General features: G+C 36.5%; 1 protein-coding gene across 4 annotated transcripts in view; it reads left to right on the forward strand.

The window, feature by feature from the left end:
* The first annotated feature begins 986 nt into the window (after window positions 1-986).
* TMEM144 (transmembrane protein 144) overlaps window positions 987-16,640 on the forward strand; it is a 50,580-nt gene continuing 34,926 nt past the window's right edge. The window contains exons 1-3 of one of the 4 annotated variants that reach the window (XM_004777315.3): window positions 987-1,064; window positions 2,222-2,324; window positions 15,594-15,770. The gene's annotated coding sequence lies outside the window, so the exon portion shown is untranslated. Of the gene's footprint in view, window positions 1,065-2,221; window positions 2,325-12,110; window positions 12,451-15,593; window positions 15,784-16,640 lie in introns of those variants that run through there. The other 3 variants (XM_004777314.3, XM_004777313.3, XM_004777316.3) reach the window with 3 other exon arrangements.

The raw sequence follows: 16,640 nt of genomic DNA on the forward strand, positions 1-16,640 counted from the left end.
CACTCCATGGATTCCTTTGACATGCAATCCCCCACATCGCAATGAGTCAGTAAACCGGATTTATTTAGTCTACAGGTTTTTCCCTCAGGCTCTCAGGTGTATTGGGCTAGGAAAAGACCATGTCTTAGATTTTAGAGTCTCCTTTAAGCACAGTAAATTATCTGTATTTTATCCTATTCCTTAAGCAGAAGTAAAAAAGTGATCTGGTTGCAAATCAAAGTATGTTTATAGCTGAAAGTTTCCATGTTATAAACATAAAAAATTCTTAAGACCAGAGACAGAAAAAAAAAAAATCAGTCTTTAAAATGAAAACAAAATAAAACAAAACAGAGCTGGTTTCCTTTCACTTTGCTAAAACTCAGGCTGTGCCTCTTAGAATACAACAATGGCCAACAAGAGGGGGTTTTCTCCTTATTAATATGATGAAGCAAGTAATAGGATATGACCATTGCATCACTTGAGAGACACTGATAAACTTGAAATATGAACCTCCAAAAACCTTCTTCCCAGTCCTCATTCTTGATCTATCACATTATTTTCTAGCTAACTGAGAAGCAGAAAACAACAATAACAACAAACAGAAGATAATATGCTCCAACTCCCACCACTTTTTCCCACCCTCTTGCAATTGCACCTGGATACTATTACTATGGGTGACCTCTCTGTGCACCTAACAAAGGCTATCCCTTCTGCTCTCTTGCTAGATCCCACCTGCTCATGCCCATTCAAGGGTATTATTCCAGTATTTCGCTTCTTTTTTTCCCTAGTAGTCAGCATCCAGGTCAGTCCCCAGCAATCTCCACTCCTGGTATCTATGCCATCATGTAATCTCTTCTCTCACTGAATCAGGGAAGAACCACGTGACCCACAGAATACTGTGAAAGCAATAGTGTGTGACTTCAGAAGCTACGTCATAAAGGACAATGATACTTCCACTTTTTTAATTTCTCACACTGGGAAAAGCTGCATCATGTCATGAGAACATTCAAGCAGTCCCAGTGTGAAGCCCATGTGAAGAGGAACTGAGGTCTTCCACCACCAGCTAGACCCAACTTGACAGTCACGTGAGTAAGGAAACTTGAAGGTAGAGTCTCTAGAACCACATCTTCAGATGTCTGGAACCTCAGCCAACACCTGCAGCAGCTTTAGGAGACATTCAGTGAGAGTCCACCCAAGATGCTCCTGAATTCTTGACTCCCAGAAACTGTGAGAGATAATAAATGTTTTGTGTTCTTCAAGCCACTCCATTTGGGGATAATTTGTTGTGCAGCAGTAGATAACTAGTACATCTCCTGTGATCAAAATACTTCCGTGGCTCCCAATTTTTCTCAGAGAAAAAACCAAAGTGCTCTTGATGACTTACATCCTATTCATCGTTACCTCTCCAACTTCATCTCCTCTCTCACTTTAGTCCCAGCTAGAGTGACCTCCTCACCATTCCTCAGATATGCTTCAGGGCCTGTGCTCGCCATTCCTTCTCCCTCTCCCCTGCCTCTTTCAGGTCTTTACTCAAGTGTCTCTCTCTGGGTGAGCCTTTTCCTGGCTGCTCTTCCAAGAACATAGCATCCCTACATGCACTCACACCCACACACATTCTCCATTATCCCTTTCTCCTGTTTCTTTTCCCCCAGCATATATTACTATTTAATATACTATATATATTCCTTATTATCTGGTTCCCCTTAGTAAGGCAAAAGCTGAGTCAATGCAGGGAATTTTGTTTACTTCCAATGCCTGGGGCAGTGCCTGATTTTTTATAGTACACACTCCATAAAGATTTGTCCAATGAGTATATGAATGGTAAGGCTGTAGGGATACTCCATAGTAGCTTTAAAAATGCTTCAGACATAGACCTTTTGTGACCCACTCCAACTTTATAAAGCTCCTTCAAAAATTTACTGCTGGAAAGGGCTTTTCTTTCCTAAGTAATTATTTCATCAAAAAATGCAGTTAAATGGTAAACTATCCAAACCAACTGTTTGCCTTTTTCCTTGTAAAACTCAGATGAAAATTGAAATTAAACTATAGTAATTATGTGAGTCCTTAGGGTCTGTGCCTTTTGTTTCATCTTGATTGTTTTTCTTTTTTTAAGTTCCCTGTGTTTTATACTTCATTCTTATTATTTCACTGTGTGTTCCCATTCTACACTGCTTCAAAGACATTATGAAATTAATATAAATAAAAACAAATAATAAATACTGTTTTCTTTAACTCACAACAGGAGATTAAAACCATCATTGGTTTACTATACTTATGGAAATACGAACTTTTTAAGGAACAAAGCTTTAACTCTTTTGCGAACCCTTTTAAAAAGTCAACATAAGGTAATAGTTTTATTATTCATCAAGATAAACTTTATTGTAAAATATTTTACTGACAAATATGCTATGAGTCAAGACAAGAATACTTATTTCAACATTAAGTCATCAATTTTGAGTACCGTAGTAAATTTTATCCAATTTCAAATTATTCTTGGAAAATTTTATTTGCTTTCATTATATAATAAAACTCTTCTTGAAAATTATTTGTGTTAAAGTGTTTCCTTCTTTTCCAAAGAACCTAGGAAGAGTTCTTTTAAACACTAAAGTACAGGATTACACTATCTGACAAATCAGCAGGGGTTTTTTTTTTGTCATCCCACAATTCATAATTTTTCATTATATATAGAGACCCTCAAAATGGGGAGCGGGAGCACACATCCTACAGGATTCTCTAGGATCACTTAGCAACTAGGGCAAAGAGAGAAAATAACTGAGATTTTTTTAAAGTTGTTATATCCATACCTACCCCGATGGATCATAAAATGATAAACACAAGTTTAGAGATTACATATGGGTAACAATTGGTTTTGATTCTATAAGAAAGTAAAATAGTACTTGACAGTAGATGTTTACTTTGTAAATACTTCTCATAGTGAATAGTCGAAAAAGATCAAATAATATATAAATTATATAATATATATACATATGTATGTATATAACCATATTTTAAATGTTATATACTTGGTACAGTTCATCTGACTGAGAAAAGAATATAACTGCTATAAAATAATCACAAACTTAAAGTGATATTTTCATAGATTTTAATTTTTAGAACAGTTTTAGATTTACAGAAAAAATGAGAAGATAGGACAGAGTTTCTATATACCACCTTTCTCCCCTCTCACATTTCCCATATTATTAACATGTTGCATTGGTATATATCATTGCACATTAATGATGTGTTGCATCATTACAATCAATGAGCCAATATTGATAGATTATTATGAACTAAAACCTGTAGTTTATATTAGGGCTCATTTTTTAGGTTGTACAGTTCTATGCGTTCTGAGAAATGTGTAATGCCATATATCCACATTACAGTATCATACAGAGTAGTTTTACTGCCCTTACAATCTCTGTGCTTCACATACTCATTCATCCCCTCCTTTCCTTGAAATCTTTGCAAACACAGGCCTTTTTCTGTCTCTATAGTCTTGCCTTTCCCAGAACACAGTTGGAAACATATAGTGTGTCTTTTTTTCAGATTGGCTCTTTTCACTTAGCAATATGCATTTAAAATTCTTCCATGTCTTTTTGTAATGTGATGGTTCATTTCTTTTTATTTTTAAACAATATTCTATTGTACGATGTACTATGGTTTATCTATCCACTCACCAATTAAGAGATCTCAGATGATTCTCGTTTTTAGAAATCATGAATAAAACCGATATAAACATTTGTGTAGGCATAAATTTTAATTCATTTGGGCAAATACGTAGAAATGTGATTGCTGCATAACATGATAAGACAATGTTTAACTTTGAAGAAACCCCTCAACTGTCTTCCAAAGGAACCATACCATTTTGCATCCCCACCAACAAGGAATGAGAGTTTTGGTTGCTCCACAGACTGACCATTAGGTCACATTGTCAGTTTTTTGGATTTTAGCTATTTCATTATGTATAAAATGGCTTTAAAATGCAATTTAATTTGCAACTGCTGTTTTAATTTGAAATTGCCTAATGATGTATTATTCTGAGCATCTTTTCATATGATTGTTTGCCATTTTTGTATATTCTTTAGTAAGACATCTGTTTGAATCTTTATTCCACTTTTCAAGTCGTATGGTTGGGTTTTAAGAGTTTTAAATAATTTTAGATGAAAGTTGTTTATCAGGTATGTATTTTGCAAATATGTTCTCCTGTATGAGGGTTGCCTTTTCATTTTTTTAATAATGTCTTGCAGGGTAGTACTTTTTTAATTCTAATAAGTCCAATTCATCAGTTGTTTACTTCATTGATTGTGTTTTTAGTGTTGTTTATGAAAACTCATCACCAAACCCAAGTTCATCTAGATTTTGTCCTATATTATCTTCTGCAAGCATTTAAGTTTTGTGCTTTACATTTAGGGTATGGACAATATTAAGTTAATTTTTATGAGAAGTGTAAGGTCTATATCTAACTTTGTCTTGAACATGGGTGTCCAATTGTTCCAGCACCATTTATTGAAAAGCCTATACTTTCTCCACTGAATAGCCTGTTTTCCTTTGTCAAAGAATAGATGATTACATACGTGGAAATCTATTTCCTTGGCTCTATTTTCTGTTCCACTGATCTGTATCTATTTTTTCATTAATACCACATTGTCTTCATTGCAATACCTGATCATAAGCCTTGATCAGGTTATAGGGTTGGGTAGTGTCATTTCTCCAACTTTCTTCTTCTTCAGTACTGTGTTACTTATTCTGGATATTTTGCCTTTCCACATAAACTTTAGAATCGATTTGTCAATTTTCACAAAACAACTTGTTGAGATTTTTATTGGGATTGCATTGAATTGATAAAACAAGTTGGGAAGAAGTGATATCATAACATTACTAATTCTTCAATTCATGAACATGGGATATCTCTCCATTTATTTAGTTCATTGATTTCATCCATCAGAATTTTGTAGTTTTCTTCATATAGATCTTGCAAGTATTTTGTTAGATTTATAGTATTTTTTTTATTTTAGTGAGTGCTAACATAAATAGAATTGTTTTTAATTATAAATTTTATTGTTCATTGCAGGTATACAAGAAAACAATTGACTTTTCTATATTAACCTTGTATCCTGTAACCTTTCTGTAAGTGTTTATTAGTTCCAGGAGTTCTCTTGGCAATTCTTAGGAATTTTCTATATATACAATCATATCATTTCTGAACAAACACAGTTTTATTTCTTCCTTTCCAGTCTGTATACCTTTTATTTCTCTTTCTTCTCTTATTTTATTAAGTAGGACTTTCAGGATAATGTTTAAAAACAGTGGTGAGAGGGATTACCTTTATCTTGCTCCTGATCTTAGGGGGAAAGATCTAGTTTCTTACCATTATGTATGCTTGCTGTAGGTTTTTGCAGATGTTCTTTATCAAGTTGAAGAAGTTCCCTCTCTTTTCCTAGTTTGTTCATGAATGGGTATTGGATTTCGTCAAATGCTTTTGCTGCATTTATTGATAAGATCATGCACTTTTCCTTTCTAACCTGATGATATAATAGATTACAGAAACTTATTTTTATTGTTGAATCAGTTTTACATAGCTGGGATAAATCCTATTTGGTCATGGCATATAATTCGTTTTTATACATTGTTACATATTAGCTAATATTTTGATGAAGATTTTTGCATAAATGCATCTATAAGAGTTATTGGTCTGTAATTTTCCTTTCTTGTAATTTCCTTATTTGATTTTAGTATTAGGATAATGCTAGCTTCACAGAATGACTTAGGAAGTGTTTTTGTTGCTGTTTTCTGGAAAAGATCATAGGTAATTAGTATAAGTTATTCCTTAAATGTATGATTCACCAGTGAACTCATCTGGACCTGATACTTTCTGTTTAGAAGGTTACTATTAATTGACACAATTTCTTTGATAGATATAGGCTTATTCAGATTATCTATTTCTCCTTGAATGAGTTTTGGCAGATGGTGTCTTTCAAGGAATTGGTCTATTTTATCTAGATTATCAAATATTTGAGCATAGCGTTTTTCAGAATATTCATTATCCTTTTAACATCCAGGGGATCGGTAGTGATATGTCTTTTTCATTTCTAATAATAGTAATTTGTGTCTTCTTTTTTTCTTTTTTTAACTAGTCTGGCTAGAGGTTTATTAATTTTATTGATCTCTTTAAATAATCAGTTTTTTGTTTCATTGATTTTCTTTATTGATTTCTGGTTTTCAATTTTATTAAGTTCTACTCTTTTTTTTTTCCTTACTTAGGATATAATTTGGTTTTGTTTCTGGTTTCCTACTGTATACAGTTAGATTATTTATCTCAAAACTTTCTTTTCTGATGTATGAATTCTATAAGTTTCCCTCTAAGCACTGATTTCACTTCATTTCATAAATTTCATAAAGAGCATTTTCATTTTCATTTAGTTTGAACTTTATTTCATTTTGAGAACTTTCTTTGATCCATGACTTATTTAGGCATGTTTTTTATATTCCAATATTTTGGGATTTTCCAACTATCTCTCTGTTATTTATTTCTAGTGTAACTTCACTGTGGCCTGAGAGCACACATTCTATGATATTTATTCTTTTAAACTTGTCAAGATGTAGTCTATGGTGGTCAGTGCTCTATGTGAGCTTAAGGAGAATGTCTAGGCTACTGTGATTGGATGAAATATTATATAACTGTCAATTAGATCCAGATGATGATAATGCTATTCAATTCAACTATATCTTTACTCATTTTTTGCCCACTAGATCTATCAATTACTATTGGAGGGGTGTTGAAGATTCCAACCACAATAGTAAATGTGTGTTGATTTCTTCTTTCAGTTTTAACTGTTTTTGCCTCCTGTACTCTGACACTCTGCTGTAATGTGCATAGATAAGATTGCCATGTCTTCTTGGAAAGTCAACCTCTTTATCATTATGTTATGCTTCTCTTTGTCCCTGATAATCTCCTTGTTCTGAAATCTTCTTTAAAATTAAAGTAACTATTCTCAGTTTCATTTTGATTAGTGTTACCATGGTATATCTTTCTCCATCCCTTTTAATCTGTGTCTTTATAATTAAAGTGGGTATCCTGTTAATAGCATGCATCTGGGTTCTGTATATTATTTGCTCTATTGTTTAATTAGTGTATTTAGACCACTCACATTTAAAATGATTATTGAGGGCGCCTGGGTGGCTCAGTGGGTTAAGCCTCTGCCTTCGGCCCAGGTCATGATCTCAGGGTCCTGGGATCGAGCCCCGCATCGGGCTCTCTGCTCAGCAGGAAGCCTGCTTCCCCCTCTCTCTCTGCCTGCCTCTCTGCCTACTTGTGATCTCTCTCTGTCAAATAAATAAAATCTTTTAAAAAATAAATAAATAAACAAAATGATTATTGATAGAATTGGATTAATACCTACTATAGTTTCCTATTTGTTATCCTGTTCTTTGTTTCCTTTGTCTTCCCCTTTTTTTCTACTTCCTCTGGTTTCAGTTAAGCATTTTATTTTTCCACTTTCTCTCTCTCAGCCTATCAGTTAAACTTCTCTTTTACCATTTTTTAAGCAATTGCTTAAAGTTTGCAGTATACATTTACAACCAATTTAAACCCACTTTCAAATAACACCATACCTCTTCACAGATAGTGCAAGTACTTTATAGTAAACTATTCCCAATTCTTCTCTCCTGTCCCTTCTGACTTTACTGTTATTTTACTTATTCTATAAGCTATGTAACCATGTAAGCTATAACCACCTAGTATGTTCTTGCTCTTTGTTTTGAAGTTATCTATTAGGGCAATTAAGGATGCAAATAAAAGATCTTAGTTTTGCCTCCATTTATTTTTTTTTCTAACGTTCTTCCTTTCTTCATCTTGATCCAATTTTCTGAACTATATTTGTTCCTCTCTATGAAAAACTTCTTTTAACATTTCTTCCAAGATAGGCCTACTGGTGATAAATTAATCAACTAATTAATTTTAAAAATGCTTTAGTTTTTGTCTGAGAAAGTCTATATTTCCTCTTTACTTTTAAAAGGATAATTATACTTAATTCAGATGTCTAGATTGATGGACTTTTCTTTCAATATGAAATATTTCACTATATTCTCTTCTTGCTTGCATGGTTTCTGAAGAAAAGGCTGATAAAATTCTTACCCTTGTTCATCCGTAGATAAGGTATTTTCCCCCAAACTGCCTCCTTTCAACATTTTTCTTCATCCGATTTTCTGCAATTGAATATGATATGCCCACATGTAAATATTTTCTGGTTTTACCTTGTTTAGTGTTTGTACTTCCTAGACCTCTGATTTGGTATCATCTGTCATTAATTTTGGAAAATTTTCAGCCATTATTACTTTAAATATTTCTCTTCCTTTCTCTTTTTTCTTTCCGTATTCTCATTACCTTGTGTTACACTTTTTTGTGTGTAATTTTCCACAGTTTTCAGATATCCTATTGAGTTCTTTCAATACTATGTTCTCTTTACATTTATGTTTGCAGAGTTTCTATTGCCAAATCTTCAAGCTCACTGACTATTTCTTGGCTGTAAAAAAGCATTCTTCATTTCAGTTGCAGTGTTGGTTTCATTCTTAAAATGAATGAAAAGCACTTTCTTTTCATTCTTAAAGTTTTCATCACCCATATTACACATTTTGTCTTGTATGTTAACTTTCTCCAACAGAGCTCTTACCATATTAATAATAGGTATTTTAAATCTGAAGTCTGATAGTTCCAAAATCTCTACCATATCTGAATTTGGTTATGAGGCTTGCTTTATCTCTTTAGATGTGTTTTTTCTTGCCTTTTAATATGTCTTGTAATTTTTTTTACAAGCCAGATACGATGTATCAAATAATAGGCACTGTTGTAAGCAGGCCTTTAGTGTATATGTCATAGGTTTCAGTTTCTCCTAATATCCTTCCTTCTGTCTCCTGTTTTGTTTTTCAGCTTTCCTAGAAAGTCCTTAAACTGTGTCTGTGTCTTGAAGCCCTCTCAGTTGTAATCCACTGTTATTGTTGGAACACTTTTAATATGCTCATGAGGTATTGGGGAGTGGAAGCACTCTATACTCTTATGAGTAAATCTCCATTTTTAGTGAGCCAGGATCCCTGAACTGTAACCCTCAGAGAAGTTTCCTAACCCTTTTTTTTCTTCCTGAGAGACAGGAAAACTAGAAGGGGCTCAGATCACCCAATTATTCTTCTTCCAAGTCTGATAAAGCTCTGATAAAGATGTTTATCTAGAAGACTAGGCTTTATTTCAGAGAACGGAGGTTCTGGGCATGTTTCATAACGGCTACATTTCCCCTCCCTTTGCCTGAAGCAAGAGGAAATTTTTCTCTGATCTTTACTGTGAGAACCTAGCAAGACTCCTGAAGGTCAACTCCTGAAGGTATGGGTGCTCCCTGGTCACTGGGTCCTCACCATTACTGTTGAAGAGCCCTCTACCCATTACTGGCTCCAGTGAGGTCATAAGGTATGATTCTCTGCATTTACCCACCTTTGCAGTTTTCAGGGAGGTGATTTACCTTGTGACCTCAATTATCTGGTAGATGTAAGAAGAGTTGCTGATTTTCAGTGTGTTCAGCTTTCTTCTTATCTGCATGACAGGAGTGATAACTCCCAAGGTCTTCAAATGCCATAGCAGAAACCAGAATTCTAATGATATTTTTTAATACATTTTATCTTTCGACCACATAAAAGGATGAGGTACACAGATCTTATTATGTCAGTAATAACATAAAAAGGCAAACAGGTTTAGAGAGAGCAAATGAATTTTCTAGAGATAAGTGGCTAGTATACACAGCTAACCTGGATCTTCTATTGCCTTCCCAAACTTTTCCAATATAGGCTTTTATGTTTAGACATTAATGCATATGAAACAACTCAAAAGAAGAATTTTAGTTTAAACAGAGGACCATCTGGGTTTGGATTAAGTCTATGGCATGATGTGAAAAGCACTGGACTTGAGACATCCTTTAATAAATGTCCTCAATCCTGACTCAGCCCCCAACTCACTTTAAGATTTTAGGAAATTCACAATAATGTGAGTCTCAGTTTCTCAATGTGAATCTGAAGCAAGAATGAACCACATGATCATTGAGGTCTCCTGAAATCATGAAGTGAAACAATTCAAAGTTGAACTTAGGCACTCACTCATATTTTGGGGTGAGAGAGGGTTTGTGAGGAAAGGAGAATTTGTTTCCTCAAAATTTTTCTGAACTCTGAATTTCTGAATTAATCTCTTACCTTAGGTGAAAAGCCTTAGCTTCCTTAATTCTTTATATAATGTGATACTTTTCCTTCCTATCTGCTGCTTACACTATTGGGTGTGTGTTGTGTGTGTGTGTGTGTGTGTGTGTGTGTGTGTGTGTGTGTGTGTGTTTTGAGAGAGAGAGAGAGCATGAGCAGGGAGGGGCAGAGGAAGAGAAAGAGAGAGAGAGACAATCCCAAGCAGGCTACACACTCAGTATGGAACCTGAGGCAAGGCTCAGTTTCACAACCCTGAGGTCATAACTTGAGCCAAAATCCTAAGTCTGCTGCTTAACCAACTGAGCTATCCAGGCACCCCTGCTTTTTCATTATTGTTTATGAATATGACTACTATTAAAGATTTCATTTTTATTTATTTATTTGACAGAGATCAAAAGTAGCAGAAAGGCAAGCAGAGAGAGAGGAAGGGAAGCAGGCTACCTGCTAAGCAGAGAGCCTGATGCGGGGCTCAATCCCAGGACCTTGAGACCATGACCTGAGCCAAAGGCAGAAGCTTTAACCCACTGAGCCACCCAGGTGCCCCATGAGTACTGTTTAAAGCAGGACTTCCTTCCAGGATACCTCATCTTTGAGCAGTCCTTATGCTTCCTTCCTCTTATAACTCTACAGTCATTACCAACTACTGAATTGTCTCTGTTAACTGTCACTTCCTCAGAGAGGCCTTTTTTGATCTCTTAGACTAGGACAAAACCCAGCACTTCCCCTTTTCTGAACTTAATTGTTCATATCTATGTTTTTTGCTCTTCTGGAATCCATATCAAGGCAGGACTCCTATAGGTCACTGCTGTACTCCCAGGGCTCTTAAGTCCAGAACAGTGCTGTCCAACAGAACTTCTTGTAATGAGAGTAATATTCTGTAATCTGCATATGTGACTATCGAGCACTTAAAAAGTTTCCAGTACAAATGAGCCACTGAATGTTTACTCTAATTTGAATTCAAATAGCCATATGCAGTTAATGGCTACATCCCTGACTAGAGCAATGTTTCTCAAAATCAAAATTGAAATGTCAGGAATCAGTATTTTAACTCCTTCTCCCGGTAATTCTTCCCACCAATAAAATTTGACTGTTGATCTAGAATGTGATTCTCAAGACTGGCTACACATTAGAATCATCTGGAGGAGAAAATGATTCCTAAGCCACATTGCCAGAGATTCTATTTCAGCTGGTCTTTTAAAAAACTAAATAAAGCAAGGGCTCCTGGGTGGCTCAGTGGGTTAAAGCCTCTGCCTTTGGCTCAGGTCATGATACCAGGGTCCTGGGATCAAGCCCAGGATTAGGGTCCTGGGATTGAGCGCATCCGGGCTCTCTGCTCAGCAGGGAGCCTGCTTCCTCCTCTCTCTGCCTGCCTCTCTGCCTACTTGTGATCTCTGTCTGTCAAATAAATAAATAAAACCTTAGGGGGGAAAAAAAAAACTAAAGCAGAAAATCTCTTCAGTGATCATCATGTACAATCAAGTTTCAGAGACCTAGAACATATGTTCTCACATGGTACTCAGTACCTATTAGATAAATACACAGAAAAACTAGTCTGTGTGCATTTAGAAATGATCAGTGATTACCAGTGAAATCTTGTGATGCCACAGAGATGTTACTGACATTAGTGATTCAGAAGAATTTCTTGATGGTGATAACAAATTCAGCTTTAGGCAGCCTTTTATGATTGTATGAAATTCCTTGGCCCTTTGTTTCATTCATAATTAGTACAAATACCACCTAACTCTGTCAGCTTTAGAGGATGACTCGCACAGAGCTCCCTGAAGGATCATCTCTTAAAATATACAAAAGCTTTTCTAGTTTGCTGGTTGATCCACACAGGGCCTGGGGACGCCGCCTCAGGGTCACGTGAGTCACAAGACCATGCTCTTCTGGCTGCAGTTGGAGAAGGTGTTTCTCAACCTGCAGCCCTGGGCGGCCTCCACGTCTCCTTTATTGCAGAGCTCCCTCCTTCTCCAGGCGTTGCGCCCTAATTGTCCCCGCAGGAAATAATGGCTGGCGGGGCAGCCGGCTCGCGCGGAAGCAACAGACCTCCGGGTCATAAGTGCTAGAGCCCGCCCTTCTCCCGCCCAGTCATAGATAATATGTCCCGGCAGGAAGTAAAGGCCGGCGGGGCTGTCCCAGCAGCTGGGGAATAGGCGGGCGCGGGCTCAGCCGCGGCGCAGGGGAGACACCGGAGAAGGTGCTGAGCTGGAGGGAGCTTCAGCGCCAGCCCCGAGCGCAGTGAGTACGAGCAACCAATTCCAAGGAACCCAGTAGCTTTGCAGTGGAGGTCTCCTGATTTTTCAGAATGCGCTGATGATTAAAAAAAAAAAAAAAAATCAAAGCTCAGAATAAAAAAGAAAAAAAGAAAGATCAAAGCTCAAAACAAGTATGTTCAAGCACTGAGAATTTTACCGAGGAGGTCGGCAGATCTTGCCAGGAGAGTTGAGGAAATCAACATGAAACTAAAACTGAAATCTTAGTTGCCGTAGAAGAAGCATTATTGATTAGAACGTGCCAAGTCCTAACAAAAAAAGGTCTACATAGAAGTTTAAATTGACAGGGAAAATTGAAAGGAAAAACATTTACAAATAAATGAAATAGAAGTACAAAAATAAAAATAAAGGACTAAAATATCAGAGGACACTTGAAGGCAAGCACTTAAAAACTCTTTTATTTAAGTGGTTTGAGACTTGTTAACAAGTCTGCACTAAAAAGAATTGGGAGTTATGTGCTAAAAGTGATATTGCTTCACTTTTGCATATAAATTTTATTGATTTAGGAAGGTAGATTCTTCCTTAACGATGGTGCATATTGCCAACTTGCTAGCCCACATTGAAATTAGGTCACTTGCTTTCTGAAATGTACTGGAGCTGTATGCAATAAATTTCATTTATTTGCAGGATATAACTTTAATATTGATAGTGTTCACTAAGCAGTCAAAATGCAGTTCATGCACTCGGATTAGCTCTTCAAATTATTACTGCAATATCAATGAAATCTAAGAGGGTTGTCAATGGTCTTCAATAAAGCCATCTTTTCACTTAAATAATTTGCCACTTCTGAAAGTTAGGCGTTCTCTTAACAGTTTGTGTTTATAGAGGTTTTGTTTCACTTTGCTTATTTTAATTTAAATGGAAAGAAACTAATTTCTTAGCTATCACCAAATCATGTGTCTTCTTAGTCCCGTGATATCCTTCCCAGGTAACTCCAGTTCCTCTGAGCTATTATGGTCCTGATATTTTAGCAGCAGTACACCTGCTTTAACCTTGAGCGATATTCCATGTAAGCCATTGCAGGGCTAAACTTTACTTGTGCCTAACAATAAGAGTATTATTTTTATTGAAGTAGTGTTATCATGTCAGTGTTTCAGTGTGTCTCAGGGCCTCTTCCTCAATTACGTCCCTAAGGAAGATATTGCCTTACCAGCATTTGTTTTGGTTTGTTTTAAGAAAGCACATATAATTTCAAATAGATGTTTTTCTTACTAAGATTTATTGAGTAATTTTAAAGTTATCCCTGTTTTCAGTTAAATTATCCTTAATAATGCCAAAGGATATATGTCATAGGCAGTTCTATATTTAATATTCTCTGCAAGAACACATAAGGAACAATACATGGAAAAATGAAACACCTTTATTTTTTTAAGATTTATTTGTTTATTTGAGAGAGAGAGAGAGTACACCAGTAGGAGCATGGAGGGGGGTGCAGAGAGGGACAGAGGAAGACAGAGCATCTCAAGCAGACTCCCCACTGACCATAGAGCCCCATGCATGGCTCAATCCCAGGATCCCGATATCATGACCTGAACTTAAACCAAGGTCAGACGTGTAACTGACTGAGCCACCCAGGTGCCCTAAAATACCTTTATCGTAAATATCATTGTAAAATAAAACAGCAAGGAAAGCTGATTTCAGGTATACTTTATTCAACACATACCCCAAGAAGTCATCATAACTTTAAATTTGGAGGGGAAAAAAAGACTGGATTGATTACCTTCCATTCCAGAGGGCTTAAGGAGATGAAGTGAACCAAAAAGTCAGTGCACAAAATATGATTTCAAAATGATATTGTGGGAAGATTCTGATTACCTCTTATGATAAAATGACTCATTTGTGTTATTTTTTCCTCAGGTAGATTATACAACTAAAAGAGTAAATTATATTCAATAGCCTTTTCTAATGTTATGAAGAATGTCTGATTCTTGGCTATTTGCGGTTTGGATCCTTTTCTTTAAAGGGAACCAGAACTTTTTGATAAGCTTAGCAGGGCTCTCCAATAGAACTACCTCCAATATCGGAAATATTCTATCATCTGCATTGTTCAGATAACTACTGGCTATATGTGACTATCAAGCATTTCATATTAATTACCTTGGCTAAGGAACTGATTTTTTTTTTTACCTAATTTTAATGGAAATTTAGTTAGCCACATATGGCTAGTGGCTACCAGATTGTGCAGATGTTTAGCTGCCTCACATTGTTCTGCTGACCAGGTGATAGTATTGTGCCCCATACCACTGTCATTCTTGTATTTTAGGAGATTCCTTTTTTTTTTTCCTTCCAAATTTTTATTTAAATTCTAGTTAATTGACATATATTGTAATATTGACTTCAGGAGTAGAATTTAGTAATTCATCACTTACATATAACACCTAGAGCTCATCACAAGTATCCTCCTTAACATCGCCCGTTTGTCACCCCCCCCACCCACCTCCCTCCATCAACCCTCAGGGTGGCCTGGGATCAAGTTCGGCATCAGGCTCCTTGCTCAGCAGGGAGCCTGTTTTTCCCTCTGCCTGCCACTCCCCCTGCTTGTGTGCTCTCTCTCTCTCTCTCTCTGACAAATAAAATCTTTAAAGAAAAAATGTTTAAAAAAAAAAGAGCTTACGAGGTTCCTGAAGGGATATCTCAAGGACCTAAACCTTGAAAAGATTTAAGAAATTCTTTAAGAGATCTTTAAAGGATTCTTTTATCTGTTTAGTTATTTTTCTTTTTAAGTCATAAAGATATAAGGTTTCATGAACTACTTCAACTAATACACACCATGAGGGTACTACCGATGGGGACAGTGCCTTTGTCTGTACGTAATCCCTGAATCTATAGCAGCAACACAATCTACACGTGCCCTTTGTCGCGGCCGGCACAACAATCGACCAGGAACGTGAGGGTAAGAGGATGGTGAAAAGAAATCAAGAGACAAAGAGATGGGGGCAGGAGGAGCACCAAGGAGGATGCCCAATAGTGCGATTTTATTCAAGGCTGCGAGGCATTATATAGCTAACAGAAACAATCATAAGAAAGTATCTATTTTTAGCTGATTACTAAAGTGTTTGCAACATGCACAGAAAATCCTTCAAGCTTTCTTATTATCTCTTTCCCAAGCACCAATAGCAGACCCTCTAGTGCCAGATGTACTGACTTCAAGGCCACTCAAGACAGTTTGCGTAAGCACAGCACAGTCTTACAGTGGTGTAGTCTATGGCCCGTGCAAGGCCACAAGGACCAGCCAAGAATTTCTGACCCTGGCCAAATCCTCGCTATCTGACTAGCAAACGTGTGGTAAGTCATGTAGGTGAGTGCACAACACAGAGCACAGACCCTTTCTCAGTGCTACTCAATTTTATCGACCCAACCCTTTTGTTCGGCTATTCAGCCTTTAAAGGAGGCACAAGTCAGGGCCTGGTTTGGTCCTCATCTCAAGGCTTACCATGGCCTCCCACAGCCCTTAAGCAACTATCTGAAATTTTTTAAAAGCTTTTGCTTTTGAAGCACTGATAGTTCTTTTTTTATATATTTATATAAAAAAAGAGGGGCAGGGGCAGAAGGAGAATTTCAAACAGGATCCATGCCTAAGGCAGAGCCCCAAATGGGACTCGATCTCATAACCCTGAGATCATGACCTCAGCTGAAATCAAAAGTCAGATGCTTAAACAACTGAGCAGCCCAGGCTCCCCAGACTGTAAGTTCTGAAAGTCTTCACATTTTTAATTGTCATTAATTGTCATTTCATTTTTAATTGTCACAACAACCGTTTGAAGTAAATTGAGTCTTGGTCCACCACAAATCTTTTATTATGCCAGTCCATGTACACAAGAGAATTTTTTTATAATATAATAAGAATTATCTGCAGAAGTGCCTGGTTGGCTCAGTTTGTTAAGCATCCAGCTATTGGTTTCAGCTCAGTTTGTGATCTTGGGGTCCTGGGATGGAGCCCTGAGTTGGGCTCTGAGCTCAGTGGGGAGGCTGCTTTAGGATACTCTCTCTCTCTCTCCTCTCCCCCTCATCCCCACTCTCTCTCTTTTTCTCAAATCAGTGAATGAATCTTAAAAAAAAAAAACAATTGTCTCCAGATTTTGGAAGTTAGATTTTCAAGCTCTGAAGACAAAGTTGTTTTTTTTAATTGTAGATTAATGATCAAAAACTATTTGT

This window comes from Mustela putorius, unplaced genomic scaffold (genome assembly GCF_011764305.1).
Source record: "Mustela putorius furo isolate JIRA1106 unplaced genomic scaffold, ASM1176430v1.1 tig00000056_pilon_pilon_pilon, whole genome shotgun sequence".
Classification (NCBI taxonomy): domain Eukaryota; kingdom Metazoa; phylum Chordata; class Mammalia; order Carnivora; family Mustelidae; genus Mustela; species Mustela putorius.